Source organism: Thalassophryne amazonica, chromosome 8 (genome assembly GCF_902500255.1).
Source record: "Thalassophryne amazonica chromosome 8, fThaAma1.1, whole genome shotgun sequence".
Taxonomy (NCBI): Eukaryota; Metazoa; Chordata; class Actinopteri; order Batrachoidiformes; family Batrachoididae; genus Thalassophryne; species Thalassophryne amazonica.
The window spans coordinates 117,046,321-117,062,780 of record NC_047110.1 but is presented as its reverse complement, the minus strand read 5'-3'; positions in this window follow the sequence as shown (position 1 = coordinate 117,062,780).

Sequence of the window (16,460 nt, the reverse complement as noted above, 5' to 3'; positions counted from 1 at the left end):
CAGTTATAGACTTTTGATTTCAGTGTACCCGTGATTATTCGGACCTCGCATAATCACAGGTACACCTCATCAAAAGTCTATAATTGGATATTATATAATGGCTATCCTTGTCATTTGATATTTTATTAATTCATAAACAACAGAAAAGGGACTTACGTTTTGGTGTTCCACTGTAATGTGTAGTCCAGTGATGCTGTGCACTGACTTCGGACTTCCATTAAAAAAAAAAAAGACTTTGTGTAGTTCCTCAGTCCAGCAAAAAAAAATCACGTCAGCGTTTCATGTGACCAGGTCTTCATGCATCCAGATGGCTTACAGCAGAGTGGATTTTGTATGTGTGTAGCAGCATCAGTTAGCTCAGTCAAATCATCGTGTCGTTGTCCCCCGCGCACACACATGCAACTGGCTCGGTCGACTGTGTGTGTCCTCAGTGCAGCAAAAAAAAAAATAATAATAAATTAAAAAAATCACGTCAGAAATGAGTCCAGCTTTTCTTTCGTTCTTCCTGCTAACAGACAGCACAGTTGATTTGTTTTGTGTGGGCGTGCGCACACACATCACGTGTACGCACATGTGTGGGAGCGCATGATGTGCGTGCGCACGCACATGTGGGCTTGCATGCGTGTGCATGCATGAGCATGTGTGGCGTGCACATACTCGTACTGGAACCAAATTTGCACTCGAAATGGAACCAAGCTGCACTCTAAATGCAATGCAATGCAAATGGGATGAATTAATACATGTCATGTGACATACAAAGCACCAATCAAATGACAAAGATCCACTCAGCCATTATATAAGTAAGGATTAAACAACGAGAAGCTGTGGATTACACGGTTTAATGCATGATGCGGAGTCTAAAACTGTTACTCTGTGACATGCATTCAAATCGTATAATGAACAGCTTCGAGTTGTTTAATCTGCTTGTGGATGGATGGATGGATGGATGGATGGATGGATGGATGGATGGATGGATGGATGGATGGATGGATGGATGGATGGATGGATGGATGGATGGATGGATGGATGGATGGAAAGATGACATTTATTGTCACTGTCATTACAAGTGCAACAACAACGAGATTGTGTCCACACTCATATTTGCAGAGACAAGATACAGCAATTAATCCACAATTATTATTTGTTTACCGTAATAATGGAACACATCAGAATTAAGACTACACATATACATTTGACATTGTTTATGTGAACTAAACTTGAAACAGTCCATTTTCCAAAGTGAGGCGATGTGAGTGTGTGGTAGCCGCTGCAACTGGAGTTGCGCCACTGCTAGCTTGGGGGGAAGGGGACCTGCCGCAGCTAAAAGCGACAAATATTTATTTAAGTTAACTTTTTTCTTGTTCTCTTCTTCTTTCCCGTCTTCAATCTTGTCCAGTTCGTCCGATGTTAAATCTTTATGCCGTTGCTTTTGCTGTTCTTCTCGTTTGCTCTCCTCCTCTTCCCATTCCTCAAACGTTTTATTTTGGCCAAACATATTAAAATTCACTTGGAAATCCATGTTTTATCATTTTGTCATTCACCTGTCAAAACACAGCTGATCTGCACCAACTGATTTGCGTGTTGCTGTGGTGAGGGCCTGTCGCAGGGCCTCTCCAAACTACCATGGTATATATATATATATATATATATATATATATATATATATATATATATAAGGTCTGTTAGAAAAGTATCGGACCTTTTTATTTTTTTCAAAAACCTGATGGGTTTGAATCACGTGTGCTTGCATGAGCAAACCTTGAACCTTCGTGCGCATGCGTGAATTTTTTCACGCCTGTTGATTGAGTCATTTGCTTGTAAGCAGCCTTTGTGTGAGGATGGTGGAGTCTCTCGTCGGATTTTATTTGCAAGGAAATGGCGGAATGACTGGAGCAGCGCGACTGCATCAAATTTTGCCAGAAACTGGGCGACAGCCAGGTGGAAACCATTCAGATTTTTCAGACGGCTTTCGGTGACGATCCTCTGGGCATCACACAGATTAAGGAGTGGTACAACCGGTTTAAAGACGGCCGCACAAGGTTGGAGAGCGAGCCACGCTCCAGGCAGCCATCAACATGCTGAAATGACCAGATCATTTCCAAAGTGAATGCTGTGGTGATGTGGGACCGTCGTGTGACTATCCGAGAAATTGTAGAAGAGGTGGACATCAGCACTTTTTCAGCACATTCCATTGTGACAGAAGATTTGGTCACGAAAAGAGTTGCAGCGAAATTCATCGGCATGAAGCTGCTGACGGAGCAAAAGCACCTCTGTGTTGAACCCTCACAGGACATGCTGTGACATGCCCACGTCTTCCACCATTTCTCAGATAGTCACACGACTGAAAAGCCACCGAAAGCCATCTGAATCTTCCGAATGGTGGAAGAGGTGGGCATCATTTTTCGGAGTCCAGCATGTCCTGTGAGAAACTTATATTGGACGAGGCGTAGCTGGGTCCAATATAACTTTTCTCTATGTTGGACTCCTTACCATCCATTATTTGTATAATATACAGGTGCTGGTCATATAATTAGAATATCATGAAAAAGTTTATTTCAGTAATTCCATTCAAAAAATGAAACTTGTATAATTTATACATTCATTCCACAGAGACTGATATATTTCAAGTGTTTATTTCTTTTAATTTTGATAATTAGAACTGACAACTAATGAAAACCCCAAATTCAGTATCACAGAAAATGAGAATCTTGTGAAAAGGTTGAATATTAAAGACACCTGGTGTCAGACTCTAATCAGCTAATTAACTCCAAACACCTGCAAAGACCTTTAACTGGTCTCTCAGTCTGGTTCTGTGGGCGACACAATCATGGTGAAGACTGCTGACTGGATGTCTTGTCTGGGCTAAAGACAAAAAGGACTCTGGACTGCTGCTGAGTGCTCCAAAGTTATGTTCTCTGATCAAAGTACATTTTGCATTTCCTTTGGAAATCAAGGTCCCAGAGTCTGGATGAAGAGAGGAGAGGCACAGAATCCACGTTGCTTGAGGTCCAGTGTAAAGTTTCCACACTCAGTGATGGTTTGGGTGCCGTGTCATCTGCTGGTGTCGGTCCACTGTGTTTTCTGAGGTCCAAGGTCAACGCAGCCTTCTACCAGGAAGTTGTAGAGCACTTCATGCTTCCTGCTGCTGACCAACTTTATGGAGATGCAGATTTCATTTTCCAACAGGACTTGGCACCTGCACACAGTGCCAAAGCTACCAGTACCTGGTTTAAGGACCATGGTACCCCTGTTCTTAATTGGCCAGCAAACTCGCCTTACCTTTAACCCCATAGAAAATCTATGGGGTATTGTGAAGAGGAAGATGCCACATGCCAGACCCAGCAATGCAGAAGAAGTGAAGGCCACTATCAGAGCAACCTGGGCTCTCACACCACCTGAGCAAGCTCTGTGACCCGCAGACGTCTTATTCACCCTAGGGACACAAAGTAGTCCTGCACCCTGAGAACGTAAAGCCCGGGCCGGTACGTAAGGTTTAATTAGGTCAGCTAGGTAGGGAGGTGCCAGTCCATGAATAATTTTATAGGTTAGTAGCAGAACCTTAAAATCTGATCTCACTGGGAGAGGAAGCCAGTGAAGAGACGCCAAAATGGGTGTAATGTGGTCAAACTTTCTGCTTCATGTCAAACGTCTGCCAGCAGCATTTTGAACCAGTTGGAGCATTTTGAACCTAATGCTGGACTGCGGTAAACCAGAAGTAGTAGTCCAATCTAGAAGAGATAAACGCATGGATCAGGGTCTCAGCATCAGCCATAGACAGGATGGGACGAATCTTCACTATATTTTGCAGGTGGAAGAAAGCAGTCCTTGTAATATTTCTTATGTGGAGGTCAAAGGACAATGTAGGATCAAAAATTACCCCAAGGTTCCTCACTTTGTCAGTGTGATGTATGACACACGAGCCTAGGCTAAGTGTTAACTGGTCAAATTGATGCAGATGACTCACTGGACCAAGAACCATCATTTCAGTCTTATCAGAGTTTAAAAGTAGAAAGTTTCTAGACATCCAGCTTCTCACTGATGCAAGGCAATCTTCTAAGGATTTCATGTGAATGAGATTACCAGCAGTTATCAGCATGTATAACTGAGTATCATCAGCATAGCAGAGAAAGGTAATCCCAAAACGCCACAATATGTGCCCAAGGGGTGCTATATAAAGGGAAAAAAGCAGGGAAGACAGAACCCTGTGGAACCCCAAATTTCATGTCACTAAGGTTAGAGGTAGTGTTATTGTACAAAACACAGTGAGAACGACTGGTCAGGTATGACGTCATCCAAGCAAGGACACTCCCAGTAATCCCAAAATGATTTTCCATTTTGTCAAGTAGAATATGATGATCCACTGTATTAAATGCAGCACTGAGATCTAACAGCACAAGGACCATAGTGGTGTCCGAATCTATTGCAAGCAGAAGATCATTCACCACTTTAGTGAGAGCCGTCTCTGTGGAATGATATTTTCTAAAAGCAGACTGCAGTGGCTCAAAGAGATTATTCTCAGTAAGATAGTCCACGAGCCGCCGTGACACCACTTTTTAGAGAAAAATGATAGATTTGATATCGGCCGATAGTTTTTCAATACACTAGGGTCAAAATTAGATTTCTTAAGTAATGGTTTAATCACTGCAGATTTGTAACATTTCAGAACAGACCCAGAAGTTAATGAAAGAATAATAATTTCCAGCACAGTCGGCCCAAGAGTGGACCACAGGTCCTTAAACAGTTTTGTTGGTATAGGATCAAATAAACAGGTTGTGCTTTTTGTAGACGTTACGAGTTTTGTTAGCATGCCTAGTGAGATACTATCAAATTCTGTAAATCTAGGTAATACCTCAGTAATGGCACCCACCACAATAGCAGGGTGTAGTGGCTGAGTTAAGGCATGCTGGGATATGTTTAACCTGATGTCTTCTATTTTCTTCTCAAAGTAATCCAGGAAATCTTGTGCTGTAAAAGGAGAGCGAACTACAGGTGGTTGTCCATGAATAAGTGTTGCCACCGTGTTGAACAAGAACTTTGAGTTATGCTTGTTTTTGTTGATCACATCAGAGTAATTGGTCCACTTTGAAGCCAGTAGTGCATGTTTACAGTCTAAGATAGCATCACGCCACGCAAGGTGGAATACTTCTAATTTTGAACTCTGCCATTTCCATTCTAGACCTCTGGCCTTATGCTTGAGGTCACACAGATAATCATTGAACCAAGGTGACTGTGTTTTGGGGGTGTGTGATTTTAACAAATGTGGTGCAATCATGTCAAGTGTAGTTTTGAGCACTGAGTTTAAACTGTTCACAAGACTGTCTACTGACTGGGTATTTGTAAAATGTGAAGCTAAGACATCAGGCAGTCTTGCTTCCAGTTCAGTCTTAGTTGAGGAGTTGATGCATCACCGTAATGATATATAAGGTTGTTGTTCCACTAAACATGGCAGCGAAACTGTAAACTTAATAAGTGAGTGATCAGAGACCACTGATGTAAGAAGCATGATGTCAATATTCATGACAGCAATACCATGTGTGAGAACCAAATCCAGGGTATTTCCACTAATGTGCGTTGAGTCCTGAATGCATTGCCGAAATCCTAATGCATCCACAATTTCCAAAAATGATTTGCAGAAGGGATCAGAAGGCTTATTTATATGAACGTTAAAGTCACCAATGATCAGAATGTTATCTGCACTAGTTGACAAGTTAGAGATGGACGCACCAAATTCATCTAAAAATTCAGAATATGGGCCAGGAGGTCTATATACAGTGACAAAGTAATAAGGCTGATTTTTATTCTTCTGGCCTTGGCTCCCCAGAACAATGATCCCTTCTATGATGCGCTGACTTAAACTTGGGTTAAAGTGATCTGAAAATGCAGTTTTCTGCAGCGTTCGGGTGCAGCGACAAGCTGACAAAGGATTATCAGCTGGTTAAATAAATAAAAAAGAATAAATTGTGGAGTAAGCTTTCATAAGTGTGTATTGTATGTAATATTAATGATGGGGGGAAATGACTTAAATTGTTGAATAAAGGTTAGCAAATGATTTATTTTTTCTATCTATCTGTATTCTGTAAAGTAGTGACTTCAGTGTTACTTCCTGATTGTTTTGTTGTGATAAATATCTCACCATTCGTTTAGTGATTCAATTAGAAGTCTCACTTTCATATGTCTCAGTTTATCCCTTTTTAATTAGCCTAAATTTTTTTCTTCACATCAGGTTTTCCATTCTGAGATATTCTATAAGAGCAAATTCATAGAATGAAAATGTTTTTTCTCTCAGTTTGGTGGGTCACGTGACAGTCGCTTTGACATTGTATATTTTACTAACATACAGCCCCAATTCCAATGAAGTTGGGACGTTGTGTAAAATGTAAATAAAAACAGAATCCAATGATTTTCAAATCCTCTTCAACCTATATTCAACTGAATCCACCACAAACACAAGATATTTAATGTTCAAACTGATAAACTTTATTGTTTTTGTGCAAATATTTGTTCATTTTGAAATGGATGCCTGCAACAGGTTTCTAAAAAGCTGGGACAGTGGTATGTTTACCGCTGTGTTACATCACCTTTCCTTCTAACAACACTCAATAAGCGTTTGGGAACTGAGGACACTAATTGTTGAAGCTTTGTAGGTGGAATTCTTTCCCATTCATGCTTGATGTACGACTTCAGTTGTTCAACAGTTCAGGGTCTTCGTTGTCATATTTTGCGCTTCATAATGCGCCACACATTTTCAATGGGCGACAGGTCTGGACTGCAGGCAGGCCAGTCTAGTACCCGCACTCTTTTACTACGAAGCCACGCTGTTGTAACACGTGCAGAATGTGTCTTGGCATTGTCTTGCTGAAATAAGCAGGGACGTCCCTGAAAAAGACGTTGCTTGGATGGGAGCATGTGTTGCTCCAAAACCAGGATGTACCTTTCAGCATTGATGGTGCCATCACAGATGTGTAAGTTGTTCCTGCCATGGGCACTAACACACCCCCATACCATCACAGATGCTGGCTTTTGAACTTTATGCTGGTAACAATGTGGATGGTCTTTTTCCTCTTTTGACCAGAGGACATGACGTCCATGTTTTCCAAAAACAATTTGAAATGTGGACTCATCAGACCACAGCACACTTTTCCACTTTGTGTCTGTCCATTTCAAATGAGCTCAGGTCCAGAGAAGGTGGCGGCGTTTCTGGATGTTGTTGATGTTTGACTTTCACTTTGCATGGTAGAGTTTTAACTTGCACTTGTAGATGTAGTGACGAACTGTGTTAACTGACAATGGTTTTCTGAAGTGTTCTTGAGCCCATGTGGTAAGGTCCTTTACACCAGGGGTGGCCAAGTTCGGTCCTCGAGAGCCCATTAAAAGAGCCCATTAAAAGCTCATTAAAAGTCTGCTAATGAGTCTTTCATTGGATTCAGGTGTGTTGGAGCAGGGAGACAACTAAGAGTGTCAGGAATGTGGCTCTCAAGGACCGAACTTGGCCATCCCTGCTTTACACAATGATGTCGGTGTTTAATGCAGTGCTGCCTGAGGGATCAAAGGTCACGGGCATTCAATGTTGGTTTTCAGCCTTGCTGCTTACGTGTAGAAAGTTCTCCAGATTCTCTGAATCTTCTGATTTTATTAAATTCCTTGCAATTAAACGTTGAGAAACATTGTTCTTAAACTGTTGGACTATTTTTTTCATGCAATTGTTCACAAAGTGCTGATCCTCACCCCATCTTTGCTTGTGAATGGCTGAGTCTTTTGGGGATGCTCCTTTTATACCCCATCATGACACTCACCTGTTTCCAAACAGGTGTTCTTTGAGCATTCATCAACTTTCCCACTCTTTTGTTGCCCCGTTCCAACTTTTTTGAAACGTGTTGCAGGCATCCATTTCAAAATGAGAAATAATATTTGCATAAAACAACAGGTTTGAACATTAAATATCTTGTCTTTGTGGTGTATTCAACTGAATAAAAGTTGAAGAGGATTTTCAAATCATTGTATTCTGTTTTTATTTACATTTCACACAACATACCAACTTCATTGGAATTGGGGTTGTAAGAATAAACACTAATGAGATTAATTGCTCTGTGATGTCATGGCCTCAATTCTGCCTGCAGGGGCGGTTCCATGTCTAATTGGAGTCACCTGGGGCTCATGATAAAATATATAATATATTTGATATTTTCATGGAGAAGTGCTCCATAAAAGCGGCGCTACAGGTGGGTTAAGAGCCGTCTTTAATGACAGGATGTATGGTTTGGACACAAATGCGAGGCTCACTCAGGTAGCTCTGGTTGAAAGACTTTAGTGAAGAAAACAGCAGAGGTCGGTACATGGGAAGGCAGTCCAAAAAACACAGCAACAGTACAAAAAACATCAGGCTTAGACAAGGTCAGAATAAACAGGCTGGAGGTCGAGAACACGATGAGGCAGGCAGGACAAAGGAATACAGAACCGAGAGCCGGAGAGAAGGCACAGGGCGCATCAATCTGGCAAAGAAACAGAGCAAAATGTGCTGTATACGAGGGCTGTCAATAAAGTAACGGTCCTTTTTATTTTTTTCAAAAACTATATGGATTTCATTCGTATGTTTTTACGTCAGACATGCTTGAACCCTCGTGCACATGCGTGAGTTTTTCCACGCCTGTCGGTGACGTCATTCGCCTGTGAGCACTCCTTGTGGGAGGAGTCGTCCAGCCCCTCGTCGGAATTCCTTTGTCTGAGAAGTTGCTGAGAGACTGGCGCTTTGTTTGATCAAAATGTTTTCTAAACCTGTGAGACACATCGAAGTGGACACGGTTCGAAAAATTAAGCTGGTTTTCAGTGAAAATTTTAACGGCTGATGAGAGATTTTGAGGTGATTCTGTCGCTTTAAGGACTTTTCACGGTGCGAGACGTCGTGCAGCGCTCTCAGCCGCCGTCATCAGCCTGTTCAAGCTGAAAACCTCCACATTTCAGGCTCTATTGATCCAGGACGTCGTGAGAGAACAGAGAAGTTTCAGAAGAAGTCGGTTTCAGCATTTTATCCGGATGTTCCACTGTTAAAGGAGATTTTTTTAATGAAAAACATGCGGACGGGCTGTGAGCCAACGCGGTGCGGCGGCACAGGAAAAACACCTCCGTGTTGATAGCCATTTGTAAAATCCAGGCGGCTTTTGATGGCTTTCAGTGGAGTGAGTATATGAAAAATTGTTTAACAGCTGGACATGTTCCAACTTGTCCTTAAGGCTTCCAACAGAGGTGTTTTTCCTGTGGCGGAGCGTCGCGGCGGCTGCGTCCCGACGTGCGGACCCGTCCGCATGTCTTTCATTAAAAAAATCTCCTTTAACAGTGGAATATCTGGATAAAATGCTGAAACCGACTTCTTCTGAAACTTCTCTGTTCTCTCACGACGTCCTGGATCAATAGAGCCTGAAATGTGGAGGTTTTCAGCTTGAAACAGGCTGACGATGGCGCCTGAGAGCGCTGAGCGACGTCTCGCACCGTGAAAAGTCCTTAAAGCGACAGAATCACCTCAAAATCTCTCATCAGCCGTTAAAATTTTCACTAAAAACCAGCTTAATTTTTCGAACCGTGTCCACTTCGATGTGTCTCACAGGTTTAGAAAAAATTTTGATCAAACAAAGCGCCAGTCTCTCAGCAACTTCTCAGACAAAGGAATTCCGACGAGGGGCTGGACGACTCCTCCCACAAGGAGTGCTCACAGGCGAATGACGTCACCGACAGGCGTGGAAAAACTCACGCATGCGCACGAGGGTTCAAGCATGTCTGACGTAAAAACATATGAATGAAATCCATATAGTTTTTGAAAAAAATAAAAAGGACTGTAACTTTATTGACAGCCCTCGTATATACAGCCCAGTGATTAGCAGCAGATTGACAGCAGGTGCATGTGGAGGAGCCCAGAACAAGGGCGTGGTCCAGAAAGCAGAGACACACCCACCACCAAGAGAGACGCAGAAAAAGATCACACAGAGGAATAGACAAAGACCCTGACATTTAATATTAATATCTTTAATATGATGTGACCGTGTGAAGCTCTCACTTTCGCCCCTGATTATTTCCCATCTTTAACTTCACAATGAAACTAATTCAGGATCAGACTAGTATCTGGTGCCGTGGCAGACACACAGTGTGTTTGACAAACTGATGGTGTTATTTTCTATCTGGACAAACAGATTCATTCAAGTCTATTAATTAAACAGTCTGATCCTCTTCTGTGTTTGTTTGACACTGGTCCACCCCTCCCGTCGGAAGTCCTTTGTCTGACTACTTCCTGAGAGACTGGCGCTTTGCTTGATCAAATTTTTTTCAGAAACTGTAAGGCACATTCAGACGGTTTTCGGTGAAAATTTTAACGGCTGATAAAAGATTAAGGACTGTTACTGTCGCTTTAAGGACAGCCCACAGCGCTGGATGGCGCACCGGGCCCCGAGCCGCCGTCGTCAGCCTGTTTCGAGCTGAAAACTTCCAAATTTAAGCCTCTGTTGACCCAGGACGTCGTGAGAGAACAGAGAAGTTTCAGAAGAGGTTGGGATCAGCAGTTTATCTGGACATTCCACTGTTAAAGGAGATTTTGTAATGAAAGACGTGCAGACGGATTCGCGCGTCGGCACCCAGCCACTCATGGCGCGGCGCCACAGCAAAACACCTCGGAAGCATTACAGGACAAGTTGGAACATGCCCAGCTGTTAAACAATTTCTTGGATACTCACTCGACTGAAAGCCATCGAAAACCGCCTGAATCTTCCAAATGGTTATCAACACGGAGGTGTTTTTCTGTGGCACCGCGCCATGAGCGGCTGGGTGCCGACGCGCGAATCCGTCCGCACGTCTTTCATTACAAAATCTCCTTTAACAGTGGAATGTAGTTTTTTAAAAAAACAAAAAGGTCCAATACTTTTCTAATAGACCTCGTATATACATACATATATATATATATACATACATACATATATATATATATATATATATATATATACATACATACATATATATATATATATATGTATATATATATATATATATACATATATATATATATATATATATATATATATACATATATATATATATATATATATATATACATATATATATATATATATATATATACATACATATATATATATACACATACACGAGGTCTTTTTAGAAAAGTATCCGACCTTTTTATTTTTTCAAAAACCTGATGGATTTGAATCACGTGCGACTGCATCAGACACGCTTGAACCCTCGTGCGCATGCGTGAGTTTTTTCATGCCTGTCGGTTGTGTCATTTGCTGGTAAGCAGCCTTTGTGTGAGGATGGGTGGAGTCTCTCGTCGTTTTTTCTTTGCAAGGAAATGGCGGAACGACTGGAGCAGCGCGACTGCATCAAATTTTGCCAGAAACTGGGCGACAGCCAGGTGGAAACCATTCGGATTATTCAGACGGCTTTCGGTGACGATCCTATGGGCATCACACAGATTAAGGAGCGGTACAACCAGTTTAAAGACATCCGCACAACGGTGGAGGGCGCGCCGTGCTCAGATCAGCATCAACACGCTGAAATGACCAGATCATTTCCAAAGTGAACGCTGTGGTGATGTGGGACCGTCGTATGACTATCCGAGAAATTGCGGAAGAGGTGGACATCAGCACTTTTTCAGCACATTCCACTGTGACAGAAGATTTTGCCATGAAAAGAGTTGCAGCGAAATTCATGCCGATGGCTTCAGCATGAAGCTGATGGCGGAACAAAAGCGCCTTTATGTTGAAGTCTCACAGGACATGATGTGGCATGCTCACCTCGTCCACAATTTGGAAGATTCAGATGGCTTTCGGTGGCTTTTCAGTCGTGTGACTATCTGAGAAAACTCAACTCCTTTATTTTTATAAAGCACATTTAAAACGACAGCAGCCGACCAAAGTGGTGTACATAATTAAAAAATGGGCACCAAGTTAGCTTGAATCATAAATAAATGAATTAAAAATAACAATAAATTTACAACAGGCAATAAAACAGATAAAATATGAAGAAAACTATAGAGTAAAAAGTAGTAGGAAGTAATTTAATTTGAATTAATAAAATTTTATTTTATTTACATTGCGCCAGATCACAACAACACTGGCTCAGGTGAAACGCATAAGTAAGGTCTAAACCAAGCTCTAGAGCAGGCACACAGGCAACAGAGGTCAGTGGAAAAACTCCCTCTGAAGATATTGAGGAAGAAACCTCAAGCAGACCAGACTCAAAGGGGTGACCCTCTGCTTGGGCCATGATACTGAAAGACTACAAATAAGGCAAAATTTGTCAGCATTAAGTAACAGGACAAACAGAAGGTGAATCAGAGACATAATCGCTCATTTAGGAAACGCCAGAGAAAAGAAATAGTTTTTTAAAGAGGCTTTAAAAGTCTCTTGGGGCGGGGATGATCTAATATTAAAGGGAGACTATTCCAGAGCCTGGGGGCCGCCGCTGCAAAGGCTCTGTCATCGCTAAGCTTTAATCTGGTTTTAGGTGTCTCCAGCAACAGAAGACGTTAAGGTTCTGGTTGGGGTGTAAGGAAAAAGAAGCTCCGAAAGATACACTGGGGCCAGGCCATAGAGGGCTTTAAAAACAATTAAAAGAAGTTTAAAATCAACCCAATGATGGACCGGAAGCCAGTGAAGAGTAGCCAAGACCGGAGTAATGTGGTCAGATTTTTTCCTTCCCAAAAGAAGACGAGCAGCAGTGTTCTGAATAAGCTGGACTGGTTTAGAGAGGACTGATCCAAGTGTCAGAGTTGTTCAGAGTTGGACCTGAAAAGAACAACTGTTTACACACAAAAATGATCACGCAAGAGACACTGAATTTCTTTGTGCTGTACAGAAGAGGACAAATGAGAAGCTCCTTCAGAAAGAACTGTTGTCCGTCCTAAAGGTCCCGCCCATTTACCTCTCCTTTTTATTGAATATCGTTACATACAGCATATAAGAGTGACAATATCACAAAACAATGGAAAGACACAAGGTCTGGTCTCACATTGATATGAAAACTGTTATGGCTTTTGAGCCCTCAGTCTCCTAAGCTTTCCATAACAATGTCCAGCCCTTGAACCGTGTTCCAGTTACAATGCTCTTCTTCAAGGCTGAACCATTAACTAAAAGTACACATCTGTGATTAGCCAATCATGACCCCAGCCAACCAGTCTGACATTCTGGCAAAACAATCTGCACATTGGATGGTCAAAGATCATCTGCTCACTGTTTGACAGTCTTAATGATCACTTGAACCATTCAGCGTATATGATTGCTTTTGACACTAAGTAATTATTTAAATGAATAATAGTGCATGAACTTTCACACATGCATATACATATATATGAAAAATAGAAAACAGAATCAAAGACATGATTACACAGAGTACATCAAAGTGAAGACATTAAGATTTGATAATCCATATATTGACAATATAGAGAAAAACCCTGTCACAAGCCAACATACAGAGAGTTACAATCATCTCGTCTACTTGTGACAAAGGTGTGGATAACTTTCTCAAGGTCAATCCTACAGAAATACGGCTTGGACTTGGTTCGGAGACAGAGTCGGAAGAAACTTGTTCTAACAACAGCACGGATCTGCTTATCAAATTTAAAATGGCTGTCAAAAATCACCCCAAGGTTCCTCACACAGGAGTGAATGTTGGAACCCAGGGGACCGAGGACATCAGCAGAGCACGCTGTGGAAGTGCTCTCCCCCAGACAGGATAACCTCCGTCTTGGAGTCATTAAGATTTAATAGGTTAGCACTCATCCAAGATTTGACCTCACTCAAACCATCCAATAATGGCTGCATTGGGTCATTGCCTAATGACCTTAGTGGCAGGTAAATTTGGACATCATCGGCAAAGCAATGGAAAGGTATTTGGTATTCTCAAAAGATACCACTGAGAGGCAACATGTACAAAAGGAAAAAAATAGGACCTAGAATGGAACCTTGAGGGACTCCACAGGTCAGTGGTGCCACATCTGAAGAAAAGTTAATTGAGACAGATAAACCAGAAGACAAAACAATATCTAAAATATGCCCCTTTTCATGAGTCAGGCCAGAAACACACTGGATAAAATTAAAGGACTCAATCAGGTTTAAAAAGTCCTTGACCAGAGGACGGGATTCACAACAGACATGTATATTAAAATCACCAGAGATTAAAATGTGATCGTATTTCATCATGATCCCGGACAGAAGATCTGTCAACTCATTTATAAAGTCCTTATTATATTTCGGTGGACGATAAACAACAACACAAAGGACAGGAAATGACAGATTCAGTTCAAAAAGCTGCAGCTCAATGCTGCTGTGACTCGTCGCAGGCTAGGACAAACGGCACTGAAGTTCGCATTTAAACACGGAGGCTACACTGCCGCCAACATCTGTGGAGCAGGGCGAGCTAAAGAATGAACAATCAGGTGGAAGGAGTTCAGAAAACGGCATATGGCCAGCGGCATGGATCCAAGTCGCCATCACACATGATATCCAGTTTGTAGGAGGTGAAGAAGTCATTTAAACGAAACGTTTTATTCACCACTGACCTTACGTTGAGCAGGGCTATGCTCAGGTTCTGCTCTGAGCTGGCTGATGACACGTGTCTCAACTGGCAGAGGTTGCCATGGTGAATACTGTGGTGCGGGTGCCGGCCTAAAGCTGACAGCAAAGTGGGAGCAGAAGATCCAGCCACCGGTAAAGCAGGGGCCATGACTCCAGGAAAATGCACAAGTATCACAGTCCTTGACTACTTTCTGAAGCTGTGTACACAGTCCCAGCCACCAGACAGATTGTCTGGCTCTTTCATAACACTTCGCTACACCCTGGTGTCCCGCATGCAATTTTTGTAGGATGTCTGTCTGTAGCAGCTTGTGAATAACCAGCCTACACCCTTTTAGTAGTAAGCCATTGTCCACTGAAAGTTCTTCCTTAACCTTTGTGAGTGGGAGGTAGGCTCTGTCTATTGTGGATCTGTCAGGCCATCAATACAGTATCATTTCACTTGTCTCAGCATGTCATCTTGTTCTTGTTGTTCCCTTATTTCCTGCAGCTGCTTTTCTGAAGCGGGCAGAGCTGACATGATCATGTAATTCCAGACCAGATGCAATCCTGAACCTCTCAAACCTCCGAATTCACTTGGGCCACTCCTCTGGCTTTGTGAAGTCAAACCTGGGTGGTTGGGTAACTTGGGACTGCTCCATGTCTGCACCTTTTCCCCAGCAAACCTTTTTTTTTTTTTCTCATCATCTCACTAACTAGTTTCCGGGGCGTTAGCTTCGCTCCCTAGCTGGCTAGCTAGCTGGTTAGCTAAACTCCAAACTGTCAAGCTAGCTAATACTTCTGTGAGTTCTCACCAGTCATCCCAACGAAAACACATCTCATGTGTACCCAACGTGAATAACAAACGTCTTCTGACACCATGTGAAGTTAAGTAGGTCTAACTCATAAATAATCACGGAGCGAAGTTCACCAATATGTCTCATAAAGTAGGACTTTATTTCACACCCGCCCTCCCCCTCCGGTCTCCTTAGAAGACCTATTAATGCAACACTCACAATTACAGAATCGTCTGCATACTTCAGTATGGTTCTATTCTCACGTCTGCTCCGACACACATTAGTGTAAAGGATGTAAAGGTGACAGCACTCAGCTTCGAGGAGAACCTGTGGATGTGCACTTCTGATCAGAGAAAACACCATTTAAATAAATTCAGGAGCAGAGTGGGCGGGTCCTTCAGAGCGGACGAGGACAAGGTTTGACAAAGGGTTCCTTCTCTCCTGATCAGGAAATGAAATTCAGTCTCCAGCGTGATCATTCTTTGTGTTAGTTAACTGAGTTGCTTTTTTACAGATTTCAACACCTGTATTATTTCTTATTTTTTATAATCACCTTTCTGTGTTCTGAACTCTGCCAATATCGTCACTGTTGTCAGACTGAAGGTTTTCCTCCAAATTTTAGTGTTACCTAAATAGGGCAGACTGGACTTAAAAAAAAAAAAAAAAAGCTCCACACTAGAGACGAAAAAAAGGTCTAAAAACAGCTCGACCTCCCACCATGTTTTTACGGTTGATTTGGTCTTGAATCAGCAGGATGTGTTCTTCTGATGATGTAGCAACAATATGGCCGCAGCTGAGGGCTGAAATAGAGCGCAGGCTTCAGACAGCTGTAGTTTATCCTTCATCTGCAACACTTATTATCAACTTTTATTCTTCAGGATTTTTTAAAATATCAACATTTCATCATTTTTAGTGATTACTTGTGCACATTTTTTGGTGTCACCTACACTTTAACCATGTGTTTAGCACCAGTCATGTTTTGTTCAGTCTTTGATCCTCTGTCTTTGATTTCTGATTCATGATTGCTTAAGTATCTGGTTTTACTTGTCATGTTTGCCATGTTAGTCTTTGTGTGTATTATTTGTGTTTTATACTCTCGCCACATATTGGTTCTGTT